General features: G+C 39.1%; 1 protein-coding gene across 3 annotated transcripts in view; it reads left to right on the forward strand.

The window, feature by feature from the left end:
* Nucleotides 1–3,241: 3,241 nt before the first annotated feature.
* The window catches only part of STXBP6 (syntaxin binding protein 6), an 80,524-nt gene continuing 67,205 nt past the window's right edge, over nucleotides 3,242–16,560 (forward strand). For 2 of the 3 annotated variants that reach the window (XM_065753811.1, XM_065753830.1), the window contains exon 1: nucleotides 3,242–3,347. The gene's annotated coding sequence lies outside the window, so the exon portion shown is untranslated. Of the gene's footprint in view, nucleotides 3,348–3,846; nucleotides 3,980–16,560 lie in introns of those variants that run through there. The other variant, XM_065753821.1, reaches the window with a different exon arrangement.

Genomic DNA, 16,560 nt, shown 5'->3' on the forward strand with positions numbered 1-16,560 from the left:
TATCTTGTACAATCCTCTGTTAGCCCTCTGATGGATTACAGACATCTTGGTCATCACTCCTTTATCAAGCTTCTCACCAGTGACAGTCCTAGTCATTCCAGTGGCTGAGCTGCACAGCTGTAATAGATTTCCTGTTTCCAGGCCTGCATGACATTTTGTTAGCTTAAGTTTAGAGGTAGTATTTCAGGGAATTCGTTTATTATCTGAAATATAATTTTAAGAATATTTCTTATGTGGTGCACAAACCCTTTCAATAGCCTCATCTGTTTCTTAGGAAAAGCTAAGATTTGGGTTTGAACACTAGGATGAGTCTCGGAAAACTAGATAACCACTAGGATGTAGTGTTTCTATTCCCACGGAATTTCAGTCTTGACCTCCCTTCTGACCACAGTGCAGCGTCTGAGGCACAGACTCAGGGGTGAACGATCCAAATACTCTACTGCAGGTTCTAACATCCCTTATATATTTCTTCAAGCTCCCTCCTGCAACTTTCCATCCCCAACATGTCAACAGAACACTTAAATCTTCTTCATGTCTAGGTAATAACTGCCGACACAAGTGGTCAACCAACCAGAGCCACAAGTTGCTTCTATTCATGGACTTTATCTCCAGTTAATGTCTCATTACCAGGAGATTATGCGACCCACTTGACTTCTGCTCTTGCCTCCTGGAGACAGTCTTTGTTCTCAGTGTCTTCAACCACACCCTGTCAAACTTGTTTTTCAGCCTCTATTCTGAACGTTGTCTTGAACCCCAGCACAAGATCACAGGTTGTACAGAGAAGTTCAGCATTTCTGTCTGAGATTTCAACCCTGCAAATCCTCATGGCCCTGAATAGACGTCCTCTGGTAGAATTACTTGAAGTGACTGAAGACAGCATCACTAGCCGAGTTTAAGCTCTGTCTCCTGGACAGAGATTGCTGCAAGCAGTGTTTAGGACAGTAACAAGGTTAATTTGTACCAAGGTAGCATACTTTGTGTAGGAGAGGCACAAAGGCAAGACCATGAAGACAGTAAGCTCTCTGAAACAGTCTGGCATACTGTTGCAGGCATTAAGCTCTCAAAGTATTCATTCACATCTACTAGATGTCACTTGTCAGAGCCCTAAGGCACTCATACAATTTTATATGGTTATTGAAAGATCTTTTTGGGGGTTGTTTACGGTTACTTATGTGTGTAAAAGCACTTACTTTCCTATACCTGTGTGGCAAGAAGGCTGAAGCCTGTTGGACTCTTTTGGTGTGTTAATCTAATGAAAGATCAGAACAATGGCTGAACACAAGCACGGTACTTAGTCCACCAAGGCCCAAGGACATTTAAGAAGGCATTTTAGAAGAACAGTACATGTAATTGTAAATGCTTAAACATAACCTGAAGTCTATCAACATAATTTACCATTACTAGTAGCAATTAAATCACTGAAAGTAAATACCACCAGACCAAAAGATGATGGTAGCAAAAATGAGACACATTTGAAAAACTTGAGTACCTGCAATAAATAAATAGATAGATAGATAGATAGACAGACAGACAGATAGATAGATTAGATAGATCTAATTTGAAATACAACACCTGTGGAGAACCTACAGGGAAGAGAATAACTACCAGAAAACAGCAGTGAAAGTAAAAGAAGAATAAATGAAGGAAGAAAATACTGAAGGACTGCTAGGTGTCATTTTCACTGTGCCCAAATCCCAAATGCACATTCATCTTTTTTCTTCTTGGTTTCTGGAAACAGTATTTAATGACCTCCTCATTTTCTGTTACCGATCTGTGTGGCTGTGGAGATGTCACAAAGTTCAGAAGTTTCAGTACTTACACAGCAGATAAAAACATACATCAGGCCAATCCCAGGTTATCCTGGGGTGGGGGGGGGGGGGGGGGGGTGAGGTGGAGAGCACCCAGTGCATATGTAACAAACTTCTTGGAAATGTAATGAATATATATACACTATGCCTATAACTGTGTAGTTGCTGCTTTCCTTGTTGTGCATGTTTGGTGAGTGATCCTCATGCACCCAGCACATAAAGGTTTGACATAACTAATTGGTGTGTCAAGTTGGATCTCTTGGCTTCACAGTCTGACTGTCCTTGCTACCACCTGACATTATTTGTGGCCTAACCTCTTAGGGTTGTGGCCTGTATTCCCTGCTTCTCATGGCTGGATAGAGACCGAGAAAAGGAGGGGACACTGGGGGCTGAAAAACTTTGCATGAAAGATGGGAGGCACTAAGACATCTGTGGGAGAGTTGCCAGCAACATCAAAAACCTATTTCCTCGACAGCCGTGCAAAGTCTGTTGGAATTAATGTGAGTCACTTGGTGGAATTCAGAGCACATTTTATGAGTGGCCTGCAGGAGCAGCAGTATGACAGACAGCAACGGACTGAGAAACTGAGGCTATAATGTGAACAGCTTTCTCTATGTCACAGCAGTAACCAGCAGACAGAATGCACACAAACAACCCACCAACCTACAGTGCAGTACCAGCAACTAGTAGAAACTGGTTAGAGTTGCTGTTAAGAACAATGCAAAGTTGTAAATATTACAGAATACAGTACAAAAATATTTTAATATGTTCAGAATGTTCATTTTCATCCTAAGTCGTTGCTAAGCGCGGCCACAGTGAAGGCAGCGGTGATAGAAGCGTGAGCTGGAGATGGGATACTTCAAACCAGGAGCTGAGTACATGATAGCAAACTGGAAACAAAGCAACCTTTGTTCCCAGTGGCAATCCTTGTGTGTGGCACTCTGTTACAGTTTAGCTGTGGTCTGACGCTTAGCAGAACGCGATGGCTGTGCCTTCCAAGAAGTCCCGAGCTGCAGCAGCCGCTCCTGCTCTCCCGACCGCTAAGGTTCCCTTCCCTGCTGTAGTGCTGTTCTATCTTCGGGCCGTTTAGAAAATCTGGAGCCACTCCCACACTGCTGCTATTCTTTGACAAGCTGCGAACACATTTCGGCTCTCCTCGGCAAATTGAAGGTCTGCTTTATAAATGCGCTCCACTTCACTGCTTTGACCGTTTCAACTCCCTCAGCCCGGGCTCGGGCCCTCGAAGCCACCTCGGGACGCTCGCCGCTCGGGCTTTCTTTGTTTCCTCCCGTCCCAGCGCTTCGCATTCCCATACTTCCCAAACCAGAGCCCGGCTGGGGGCCGCCACCGCGCCCGGTTTGCGGGCGGCCCGGGACGGCGGCGGGGGCGGGCGGTGCGGATTGGCGCAACGGACGCACGTGGGGCCGCCCTCACGCCCCAGCGCTGGCAGCGCGGCGGCCGCCGCCGGGGGGGGGGGTTCCGTGCGGAGCACCCGCGCCACTGCGAAGAGGAGGGGAGAGGGATCCCGCCGGCAGGAAGGTGAGCGGAAGGAGGCGGCTGTCTGCGGGTCACGGTTGGCCGCTGGGAGGGGTGTGGGGTGGGGGGAGGCTCGGCTGTCCGCCGTGCGCGGTGCGGGGGCTGAGCCGCAGCCGAGCTTTTGGGGCTGGGAAGTCCGCCAGAGGAGCTGGGAGTTAACGATTAACTCCGATTCGCTTCCACGTCTCGCCCCGCGCCCGACGCCTGCGGGCTCCGCGCTCCGGCACGGGGCGGGTGATGCTGCCCTGCCCGGCTGTGGGTTTCGTGCAGGCACCGACCCGCACCCGTGCGCATCCCCGTCGTTTCTCTCGGTGAGGCTTTCGGAGTATTGAGAGCCGGAACGCCGGCTAGAAAATGTAAAGTGTTTCTTCTGGTCTTCTTAGCGTGTTAAGAGTAATCTTTATAGTCCGGCGAAACCTCCATTGCTGCCTTCCCTGCTTTCTGTTACAGCCGTCTTTCCTAATGGAAAAGTAAAACTTCGGTTGTCTGGCTTCTTTCTCAAGTTCAAGGAAATATTTACCATAATTTAGAGAGACGTGCCATTATTTTTTCACGCTGTTTTGTCCTCTGTCAGACAACCAGAGGAGTTTACGTTGGGTGAATTACTTCCCTTGTAAAAAGCTCTCTGTCTTTCTGTAAGTACAAGCTTCTTGTATATCTTCAGCTTGGCTGTTTTCCTTCTATGAGTCAGAAATATCTTCTCATTCCTCGAACGGCATCCACAACCCTGTGGCTTTCCTTTTAAGAGTCGAGAATTCTCACTCGTGTGGTGGGAATCATCATGTCTTTGTGCTTGACTTTAGTAAGGGCACGACTGTGTCCTTTTGTGAAATACCGTAAGATGGAAATGTGGGACCCTACTTCTACCACTGCCTCAGCTCCTCAAAGGTGCAGCATCTGACTAAAGGAGGGATCTTATTGTCCTGCTGCCTTCCTTTCAAGAGAGGGATGAGCAGAACCAGTAAAGAGTAACCTTGCTGGTACTCTTTCAAAGTCAAGTTTATGGGTTTATTTATTTATTATTTTTTCCAAATCTCTAATTTCCAAACACCTACTGACTTTCGAATTTTTCTGTAAAAGTAGTTGGTGGTTTTATAGATTCCTTAAGGACTCCAAGTATGTTATGTTCTGATGGCACAAACAAGAAGTAAATACCTGGGAAGAAGTAAATACCTGAATAATTGTGATGATCAGTTATTTTTTTTCCACCTCTCCTGTGAAATGCAATTTTACAGCTTCTTGCCCCTAGGAGACATGTTTTCTCCCTTGGAGCTGGTGATAATCGACCTGGTAAATTACCTGAGAAAGGGTTCTTTCAGCAAGGTGTTTTAGAGCTCTTTCACCTGGAGGATTGTTGTTAGGCGTAGTCATGCCACACTAATTTCCCTTCTGCACATTCTTGATTCATATTAAAAATAAGCTTTAAAAGTTGGCTGCTACCTTTAATGATACAGTGGATTAAATAAAGGAAAACAGATTTCCAAAAATGCTTTCTGTGCTGGGTAAAAGCAGTTTTAAGAGTTTGACCAAGCCTCTTTGTTGCGATAGCTTCTCCAGATGAAGGAATTCCTGGGTGAAAAAATTCTGTGGGGAATCTGTGCTATGTGAAGTAGGAGGCCTTTTAGCTCTGAGTGTTTGCTTTGGGATCAGAGACTGCTTTAATTTGCACGCTACTGATTTTACATCTCCATTTGATTTGTCTTCACATTCTTGAGCGTCCCTTCTATATGCAGTCTGGATCTGAACACCTTGAGATAGGGAAGCATGTCAAGAATGCAGTTGTGTTTGCTGTAGAAGGCTTAAGGATAAATAGTTGTGATTTTTCTTCCAAGTGTGGAGTCAGATATCTATCTCATTTTCTTTTGTGCATGTGTGACTTTTTCGAAAGTAAGGGTGATACGAAAATGAACTAACTATAAAATCCTCAGTAGGAAGTTTTGCTCCCTCCCAGCAGAGTGTGTTTGTATTACTTAAGCTATTTATACTGAAAGCTTGCTTCTTCAATAGGAAGAGTGACTCAACAGATACTTTTTGTACTGTTAGCTTATAAAAATGTGTAGTTTTAAACCATATGAAACATAGATATCCTGTATTGTTGAAATATGAATAAAATCCAATAAATACTGATTCTAGAGAGCAGTAACATAGGTCTTTATCTACTTATTTATTTATTTTTAAGGAGATAAGCTGTCTGAATAATAGTGCATTTGTTCTTCATTTTTCTTTTCTTCCTCTGTAACTTAATGTTCCTTTTCAGTGTACAGCTGGTAAGCTGGCATTGCCAAGGTTCTACAAAAGCGTTTTAATCACAGTTTTGGAAGGCAGTGTGTCTGGATAACATGATGATTGACAACAAATTAATTCCTCCTGTTTTTAACCAAACAGAAACACTCTAGCTAATATGTATTCATGGACAAATCAAGCCCTGCAAGAGAACTCTTAATTTTCTCAGTCCCTGATTGGCAGTCACTGATGATGTTGAGGATTTGAAAAATGGATGAACTCGTATTGTAGCCAGATATGCCAGCACATTCATTAATACACTTGCCTGTGACTGCTGCATTTACTGTGTGTAAATGTGTTAAAGTTTATGCATTCTATTTTATTATTTATTGTTATCAGTCAAGGTATGTGTAGTAGGGCCAGTCTAGCATCTTTGAGGATAACAACCAGGTTTACAGACAAATCTCTTAAACTTGGAGAGAAGGAGAACAAAGTAATAGTATCAGTTCAAAGTAAAAAGTATATTAACAAGAGAATAAAAAGGCAATAATAAACTTTCCCAAACAATATCATAGAATATTTAGACTGAGTTATAGGGAGGAACTCAGGAATAAAGGGCAAGGCATTGCCTCCTACATCTACCCTTTTCCCACCACCTCTCTCTTTTTTTTTTTTTCCCCCTGCCTTTTTCTGAGCTACCACAGAGATGAATTGTGATTTCTCAGGAAGTAAATGTATTTTTAAGACTATATATAGCAGAAATAAACTTCTGAAATGTATTCACTACGTAATAGAGGGGAGAACTGAGATTAGATCATTTTTCAAAAGCAACATATTCAAACTCCCAGTGCCTTCTTCCATCCCTAAAGGTCACTTTCTGGAAGTGTTTTTTCTCCAGAATGCATTTTGTCTACTTTTGGCTTAACTTGCTCATTGTGATTCTTCTGAGAAACTAGCTGAACATTAAGGTCAAGCTTGGATATTTTTTTCTGTCTTTAATCTCAGACAGGCATCCTCTGCCTGATTTCTTTGACTTTGAAACACAGATGATGGTGTGGTGCTACTTTGTCACAAGTAGGTATTGATCCTAATTCCTTGTCAATTGGAATTGCAGGACTATAGATTAGCTCAATTATTTTGTCTTCTTCCTTGCCCCTTCATAATTTCTTCTTAGGTGATTAGTCTTGGGAAAAACATCTTTGTTGCCCTGGAGTGCTGCAAGTCTGGGAGCAGCTGGCACTGTGATGCTACTGGAAGGGCAAACTATGCTCTTCTCGAGATTTCACTGACATTGGATTTTTTTAAGCTTGAAGGTTCTACCTTTGTGTAAGTTGGTTTAAATGTTGCCAACTTCTGACTCTTGTATATTTCAGTTAGTGTTAATGCAGCTACAGTAGATGCAGGGGAAAAAAATCTAGACATTTGATCTGTAACATTTTAATTTCTGTAATAAAATAGGTATTACAAGCATTTAAGATGGCTCAGCTGAGTAGGATTCATATGGAATGTTATGAACATGAGTTACTAAAAGTTGTTGTGTCATAAGCTAATATGCATAACATAAAGTCTGACACTTAATGGTATTATTTCCTTGCCCTTTAAACTTGGTTATATTCTCACTGTAGGCATAAGAGCCGTGCCAGTTCCAGGAATATTTTCTTTTTTTATCCTCTGCTGTGTTGACTGAGTATATTGTGTGGCAGACTTTGAATAATCTCCCATGTTTTTGTTTTTTTAAGAGATTGCACGTGATTTTTACACCTCTGAAGTTTCCAGGTAGCATAAAATTCAGATGAAATGATTACAACCAGATTTGTTAATAGACTAAAAAAAGTAAGTAGTATGTGTGTATGAAGCACTTCAGACAGAGAGGCTTTGCAGAATAGGTTCCTAAATGGGTTCAGTTTGGTTTGCTTCCATATAAACCAGTTCAGTTTAACTTGTTTCATTAATAAATGTGACTCCTACTCCAGTTAAACCAAACCTAAACTAACCTAGTTAAATCACAAAGGAAGTTGTTCTGTAAACATTTCATTTTGCTTGAAGCATGACAACAAAGTAAAATCATTAATGTAACTTCTATAAAATTCGATTCTTGCCTGCAGATAATTTGTGATAAAGATCTATAACTACTTCTCATCTCTTGTTGGTAACTGCACTGACCAAGTTTGTTATTTGTGGACTTTGGTTTTGGGTCTCTATTCCATAGTGTGCTTGCAGGCTGGTAAGAAAACATTTAATTGTATCATGGAATTACTTGGTCACAGATCTGAAACAGTAATTCCTTAAATTTAATTGCACTTTAACAGCTGCAAAAGAAATTGTAAAATTAAAAAGTTTTTCAGTTCTGCTTCCACCTTTCCACTTGCTGGCCTCATTTTGAGGAGAAGAGCAAGCACTTGACCATAAGGAATTTACTCTTGGAAACTCTCTTTTGAAAATTAGGAGAGTGTAGGATGTTAACAAATTGTCTCTTGAATTGTTTACATTGTGGGGTATTGTGCGAGGCCATTAACTTTTCCTCTGAATTTAAAGAGACAAGATTCTTGAGATCATAGTCCAATGTACAAAGATAACTGATAATTTACAGGTTAGTGTTGCTCTGTTAGAGGGAATTTCTGGCAGTATATTTATTTTCATTGACTTGTATGGTAGGTTTCTAGCACTATAATAAAGTGTTCAAATATTCTGATATGGACAGTGGTTATTGAGTGTTAGCACCTTCGTGAACTCTTCATAACAATGCATTTTGTACGATGAGAGTCCACTCGCTGTAGATTAGCCATCAGTTCTGTCCTGTAACATACTGTTTGTTGCAGGACTCAGTGTCAGTACCGTATTCTTTCAGTCAGTATATGGTGGAGCACAGACTGAGTGTCAGAGAAGATGTAGTCCATTTATGCCAGTAATGCAAAGGGATTTCTTATTGCCATCCTTCTGTTCATCAGCTCTTTGCCAATATGCAGGTACTGCACCTGGATTCTGTACTTCTCTTTACTCAGTTTCTTTTTTTTTTTCACTGGACACAATTTATGTGATGTAAAGAGACAAAAAACATTGTCTGCTGTCAGTATGCATTTTTCCACTGAAAAAGGCCAGCAAATGAACATATATTCAGCTGCCCTTTGTCTCTGAAAGAGAGATTTAGAGGTAAGTATTGAAAAATATGATTCACATATTAGTTTTGTCATTTTAAAAAGACAAAGAAAAGAAGTAACTATTTAAAAATATCCTGAAGAAAGCAGCTTGACTTAAAAATGTAAAACTAGAATATCAGGCAATCACAAAATGGCTGGGGAAGAGACCTATGGAGGTCATCTTTTCCAATCCCTCTGCTTGATACTAGTTTCTAAGGGGATTTAAAATTTGTATACATCTTTTGAAGATCCATGATTTTCTCTTCAGAATAAAATCTGTAAGATCAGCTGTTGTTTGTTCAAAGAATGTTGAAGGGAAACTTCTACTTGTAAATCTGGATGTTTGATGGTTAAGACTATGTTAGGGGTAAAAGTTTTGTTTTGATCTTTTCCCTTTGTTTGTAAACAAACTACAAAGGGAAGTCAGGAAGATATTCACAAATAAAATGGAATTTTAAGATAGTAGATCTGAAATGAAGTTATGATTTTTCTGAGCATCTTATACTAGGACCTTTCATTACTCTGCATGCATCTTTCAGAAATGGTGTTAATCTTTCCTACCTCCCTGTAGCTTCTGACCTTAGTGCTTTACAGTTAACATTAGCAGTATGTATTACATTAAAAGCAGTGGAATATTGATTCCATAGGTAGAATGAACAACATTCTTAATTATTAGACCTGAAACTTTTGAATTTTTGCCAATTTTTGCCAAATTTGTCTCATTAGATACAGACATTCAGTATGTCAGTAGATGTCAGTTTCAGTATGAACGTGCTTATACTTTGTGGAAGGCTTATTCTGAACTGATTTTAATTTAGCCTGTAGAAAATGAAATCATGCATCAGTTGTTCTCTTAAATTTTGAATATACAAATTTGCACCCGTTCAGGAGTGTCTACAATCAGAATGGTTCAACACTGTGTCAAGTAATGGATACTTTGTGCCACTGGTAGTGTTTAGGGCTTGTATTTTAAAAAATACAATCCAAACAGAGTATTTAAATGTTTTAAATATTTTTTTTCTGTACTACAAAGTTAATCTGAGCATGTTCTATTAGCAGACTGAGATTACTTCATTCAGAGTAATTCAGTTTACTGGAGCATGAATTAAGCATACAGAAATTCATCACTGAAATTCAAATTTTGAAGATCTAGCTTAACTTCTAGGAAAATGCAAGGGAAAGCTGTAGTTGATTTCACTTGGGACTTCACCTGCTGAACCATGCTCAGTTGGTCAAGTTTTTTACTTTTCTATTTTCTACCGGTTAGATAGGTTTCAGACACTGCTTTAACTTGTAAGTACAAGACTAGGTGACATTAATTTATCAAATGCTAAGTTATAGTGCATCATCTATTTTTGAAATAACCGAATCTAAGATTAGGGATTTTTCTTATGATGACAACTTGGATCTTAGGAGGCTGCTCATTTCTGGTTCTGCCTGTGCTTAAAACTTGAGTCTTCTATGTCAGGTCTTCACTTGCATTATATTGTGATCTTACACTGCATCATGTAAGGGTTTGTGGTGTCTGTGCTTCCTGTCTAGTCAGTGGAAGTAGTCAGGAGCCTTGAGGGCATGAATTAGAGTGTTGTAGTGCTTCACAGAGTAGTAATGGTATTACTTCAGTAAGTAGCATGAACAGAAATAACTTCTATGTGGTTTGGAAATAAGTCAGTTCAGTTTCGTGACTGCATCATGCTAGGTGATCCTAGCTATTTCTCAAGGCAGTGCTCTTCCTCTATGCCCAAATTTGAATCTGCACTTGTCCCTATTGAAGCTCATGAGGTTAATCTCTGCCCAACATTCCAGCCTGTCCAGGTCACTTGGAATGGGAGCATAGCCTTCTGCTGAGTCAGCCACTTCTTCCAGCATTGCATCATCAGTGAACTTGCTGAGGGTGCACTCTATCCCTTCATCCAGGTCACTGATGAAAATGTGAATAAGACTGGACTTTTTTCTCCAGTCTTTAGACACCTCTTCCATTTTCCATGACCTTTGAAAGATTGTAGAGGGTGCCTTGGCAGCCATTTCTGCCAGCTCCCTCATTGCTGGTGGATATAGCCTTTCAGGGCCCATGGATTTGAGTGTTTTGAGTTTTCCAAGGTGGTGTCTGACTAGATCTTCCTTGACCAATGGTAAAAATAAAAAATAACAAACTGGGAAATCTCCAAGAATATCAGACATTTGTTTATTTGAAGTTTATCCTCTATGGAAACTTCTGAAGCAGTATATTGTCAAGATGCTGAGTTGCATTGTGGTTACATGCGTATTTCAAACAGTAACAGCTGATGTGAATGATGTACAATTTTCAAATTATTTACTCAGAACCTTGGAGAAACTTTCAATGCTAAATGCACACAGGAAATAGTTCAAAAGCTAGCTACATATATTTTGGGATTTGTTCTTTTCCTATTTGTTTACTGTGAACAGTGGAGGAAGGTGTTGCCAGCTATCCAGGTTGCACCTAGAATGCTAAGTGAGGCTTCCCTACAGACCTCCTCTGGAGGATTGATGGAGCTGAGGAATGTGGCTGTGCAACATCAGTAATGCTGTCCTAGTAGTCAACAGTGTGCCACCTGGGGTTGCACAAGCACTTACAAATGCTGAGGTTTTTTAACACATCTGCGTACCAAGTATGGTTAACCCCAATTTACTCCTGAAGCAAATTACATTGAGATATTTATTTCAGTGGTAAACCTGTGATCATAATCCATTTTCTATTTCTATCTTCATAGATTGCCAATGTATAAGACTTATTTTTAAGCAGTTCAGTGAAAGACTTGAACTCAGTGTGTATTTGAAGTCCCTTGGTATTTGAAGTTTTGGATTTATGCCATGTAGAATCTTACCCTTTTGATAATATAAACTTCTTCCCCTTTACATTTTATAATAAAAGTCAGTTAGGTTTTTACAGTAAAACTGGCAATGACGTCTATGGACTATTACATTTCCTGCTTTTCTTTGTGTACATCTGTTGTGCCTTGCTCTGCAGGTTGACCTACTTTGTGTAGGTACCCTGTCTCTGCACAAGAAGGAAACGAATTTCACAGGTGCAGCTATTAAAGTCACCCATGTGAATGCTTAGATGTCAGTATTTCTTAGGGATCTGATCCTGATTTGGCAGCCAGAGTTGAATGAACACATTGTTCACTTCCTGCTGTTAATAAACCAATAAATCCAGAACTATCTTCCTGTATATTCACTTTCCCATGTGGATGTATTGCATGTTCTTGCAACATAAGCTTGTCTGAAATTCCAGATGTTTTCAGTTTTGATAAGAAAGCTCATCATCATTTTTGCCATTTTTTCAACTTCTAAACACCATCTCTTCCAAGAAGACCGTGTGAGACAGCAGTGACAGTATTATTCCCTGATGATTTTGCTAGAGTACCTTGTTCTGAAAGGCTGAAAGAAAAGCTTATATATAAATGTCTGTGTGTATGTACAAAAGTATATATATATATTTCCACTCTCCCAGCAAAATATGCACATGTATATACACATATCTGTGTATGTGTCCTTTGCTAGGAGACAGGGAAAGATATAATTCTTATTATTTCATTATTTGAGTTTCGCAGAGATCAGAAAAGAAGAACCTGAACATTGTTGCAATGTATTATAAGCTTTTTTGAATAAAGTGTTTTGGAAGTGACAAGGAGATTGTACTTTCTCAAAGTTTTATAATGTATTGTTCCTATAAACACAGTCAATGTGAAAAGAGGTGAGAATTTAGTACCTCTGGAACATGATCAAACCAGGATGTGAGTAGTCTTTTTAATATTTGAAGTGTGGAAGCTGGTGGAGCTGTGTTTATCTAATTACTGAACCAGTAGCACTGGTTCACCTGTCCTCCACAGTGATAATTTCCTTGACCTGATCATGACTGTGAGTTATTCTGTCTAATCTCTCCTGACAATTTCTGCCCTTATATCTTTGTCTACTCATTCAGTATTTCTTCTAAGAATGAAATCATAATTCAGTTCAATTTATCTGGTGAACAAAGCATCTTCTGTGGAAAGTGGAATGTTACTTCTTTTCTAGTTTTTCCTTTCTCTACACTTTTCCCTTCTATCCCCTTTCATAACGTTTCTTTGATTCTTCTGAGAATTACACTCTTTAAATGAGACAATAGAGTTGTTGGTGATAAAGAGATGAAAGGTAAGTGTTCTGTAAATACCACTGTGGTACATTCTGTGTCTTTCTAGTTATGCTGCGCTATGGGAGGAGGATGTGAAATACTTTGTTTACTGAAAAATTATAGCTGTTAAAAACAAATACATTTGAATTAGCAGAGATTTTTCCAGAAAGTCCTTGAATGAAAAGCTAAAAAAGTATGTACGGATTAAGAGACTGTGTTTGGGAATGCAGAATGAAAGAAGGTCCCTGGAGTTTAATGTGAGATAGGTAACTAATGGTTGTTTCTGTTACATTGGAGAAAAGAGGCCATTGTGTTGCTAGTGTGGAAAGGAATAAATGTTCACTAAAAAGAAGAAACAGGCAGATTTGTGTTGAGTGTCTTTTTGTCTCCAAGTGGGGTGCTTGCAAATCTTACATAGTATGTATTTCAATACCACAAAGAATTTTATGTCAAATAAATCTTTATATTGAATTTATGGAAATTCAAAGGCAGGAGAAATAGATCCATTAGTTATCTTCTAATTTTCTAATTTTTGATTGAAAGTAGAAATTATTCCATTGCAAGATAGTTTTTATCACAAGATACAGGACATTGAAATGCAGTTTCCTGTTCTAGTTAGCTTATTACCTTGTTCCAGGAGGTCTGAGCTTAAAAAGCTTCAGATTCTAGTATGTCTTTACCATAGTTACAAATATTCTATTAAGAAAATTTCTATTTGTAACCATTATCAAATTGTTTTAATATAAAAGGCATGCTCTGAAAGAAGTGTTTCCTATGTTATTATGCTGGCCTGTGACATCAGGGGTGGATGCTGGAGGTACGTCAATTGAGGATGAACCTCCTTGACAATGTTCTGTAACATTTTGTTGCCATGTGATAGATAACAGCAGAGGGACCATCTGACAAAATGGCACCTGATCTGGAAGTGCATATGAGGCAAAGGAGTGTAATTCCTCCATATGGAAGAAATGGCACCCGCTGGCATTTATCAATGCTTGCTGAACGTTTAAGGAGACCAAACAGTGTTTGTGAGAATTGTAAGGTGGTGTGTGATGCATTTCCTCAGTGGAAAGAGAAGCATGAAAAACAAGTCATGTTTTGAATAGCTGCATGCAGATATCATGCCACAGAATGAAGATTGTCTCAATAAGCTCATCTGTGACAATCAGCAGATTGTGACCAGAGAACTGTATACAGAGCTGAATACTGGCTTCAGTGTGTTAGAAACAATGGTAGCATTATTGGAATATTGCAAAATTTGCACCACGTATGCCCCATGAATGACCACAGCAGGAAGAAAACAGTATGCAAGCTTGTCAGGACCTATTGACCAATATGAGCCTGAAGGTGATCATTTCCTGTATCATGTTATTACTGACAATAACATGCAGTGTCATTACTGTGAGTCAGAGACAAAATGGTAGTCCATGGAGTGGCAAGATGTGAATTCCCCATTGAAGAGAAAGTTCATGGTGAAGCTTTTGCTGGGTAAAATGATATGTACGGTCTCTTGGAATAGAAAAGTGGGTGATCCTTCAGGATTTCCTGGAACCCAGCCAAACCATCAACACTGACTGCGAAATCATCATTGCTCAGACTAATCTGAAGCTTCCAACTTCCAGAGTCAGATCAGCGAAGACAGCCTTTCTCTTGCAACAGAGTAACACCAGGCCCCATGCCAGTTTGAAGGCTGTGGAGCACATTCCCAATCTTGACTTGATTGTCTTACTATACCCACTGTATAATCTGGATTTGGCACTTTCTGATTGATTTCTGTTGAGCTGATAAAGGATGGACTGTGTGGATAAGATTATCCTAGCAATAATGTTGTCACAGCAGCTTTAATAGAGTGGATCACCTCCACTGGTCTTGAGTATTATGAGTGTGGTATGCAAGCTTTTGTTCATTTCTGGTGAAAATGTGTAGATATTGGTGATGACTATGTTGAGAAAAGTATTTTGTAACAGAGAATTTGCTCTGTCAAATAGTATTATGCTCTTTGTTGTAATTTCCATAGAAGTAAATAGGAGTCATTAATTTTGGAGTAACATTTGTAACTTAATTATTAATTTAGATAAACATCTGTTTTTGAGATCTCAGGATTTTTTTTAGGAAGAAACTCAGCACATAATGCATATGACAAGATATTTTGTGTGTTTGACATTTGATTTTAGTTTGAAAACTAGTCTTTAATTCAAGTATGCATTCTCTCAGGTATCTGTAAAAATCAGCTGTTATGTAGAATTTGATGCTGAACAAAGCAGTCTTTTTGCAGGGCTTCACTTTTTTCAGTACACAGAAGAGCTTATAGCAGTGCTAAGGCCACTTTAGTTCTGTTTTGGATTGATAATAGAAGTCGTGGTAAAAGAATTATTGTTTGGGTTGACTTGGTAAACATGTATTTTTGTCCTTGAACAAAACACAAAAGCTGAGACAAAAAGCGTTTCTTGGAAGATTTATCTGCAAAGGTTTTTTTTGGAGGGTTTATTAACACTGTATCTTTGCTTGATTCCAGATGGAAATATTTTAATTCTCTTGGGGTTTCTGTGAAGTTGTTCTATTCCACAGTAAGCAAATTGTCTCTCTCAAGTATACAAATGGTGCTAGAACAGTCAAGCTGAGTGAGCAACTTAAAATAATGTAAAGCACATCTGGCTATTAGGGCTATAGCCGCAGTTTTCTGACAGTACTCCTCCTTGGAAAACCTATCTCTTTCTCTCTCCTCCCTTACTGTGCAGATGGCTGTACAAAAGATGGCATTTTCAAGAGAATGAAAAGTCACTAGGAATAGTAGCTGAAAACAGAGAATGCACTTATTTCTGTCGTTCTCAACTTCAAAATCTCTTTCATGCAGATTAAGCAGCAGCTGTCATGTAGATGTATTTTTTGATAAATTAAAATCCTTGTAAAATGAAATGAAAGCCTTTAAGAAATTGTCAGAACAATATTTATATCATGCCATGTGGCTCATGTTAATGGGTGCTACTTTTACCAAAGTTGCCTGTCTTTTATTGAAATGCTTCATGTATGAAATATTATTTGTGAGACAGAAGGTTCTCAGATGGTAGGTCCTTAATACGTATTTCTTCGGTGTATGAGAGGATTGAATCTTTATTGAGGCAAATGTAATAATAGGTGTTTTGTTGCTGCTGTTTGTTTGTTTCTCCATTTTTTTGGAGATTAGGGGAAAAAATATCCAAAAATCTTTAGCTTTTTTTTTCTCCAGAGCACCTTTAAAAATTCAGTTGACTCCTGTTCAACACATAAGTAGGGATGATACTTATTAAGTACTGTAATGCTGATAGGATCCCATTCATTAAAGCTTTCAGTGCTATTGGAACCTTTACTAAAACATATGAATTTATGGAAAATCAGGTTCAGCTACTGTAGCGGAGAATGAGAAGAGGAAAGTGTGCATAGATATGTGCATGTATCAGACTCATTTATGTTGTTTAGTGTTTTTTTTAAAAAACTTCTATGAGTTGTGATTCTTCTGTGCACAGAAAACTCCATTTGTTTTGCTGGATATAGCCTGTTTATATTTTGATTCAGCATTGCTCCTCAGATTTCTATACTTAATCTATGCTACACATCAATCTATGTAAAAAAAATAAATTGATCTTTCTCAAGGCTTGAATTCTTACCTTCAAATTGCTGTTATGATTTTTTTTGTTTTTGTTATTTTTTCCATGAAACTGCTGTGAGCTGAAAAGCTACTCTA

Source organism: Cyrtonyx montezumae, unplaced genomic scaffold (genome assembly GCF_038088225.1).
Source record: "Cyrtonyx montezumae isolate F1298 unplaced genomic scaffold, pur_monq_1.0 scaffold_10, whole genome shotgun sequence".
Classification (NCBI taxonomy): domain Eukaryota; kingdom Metazoa; phylum Chordata; class Aves; order Galliformes; family Odontophoridae; genus Cyrtonyx; species Cyrtonyx montezumae.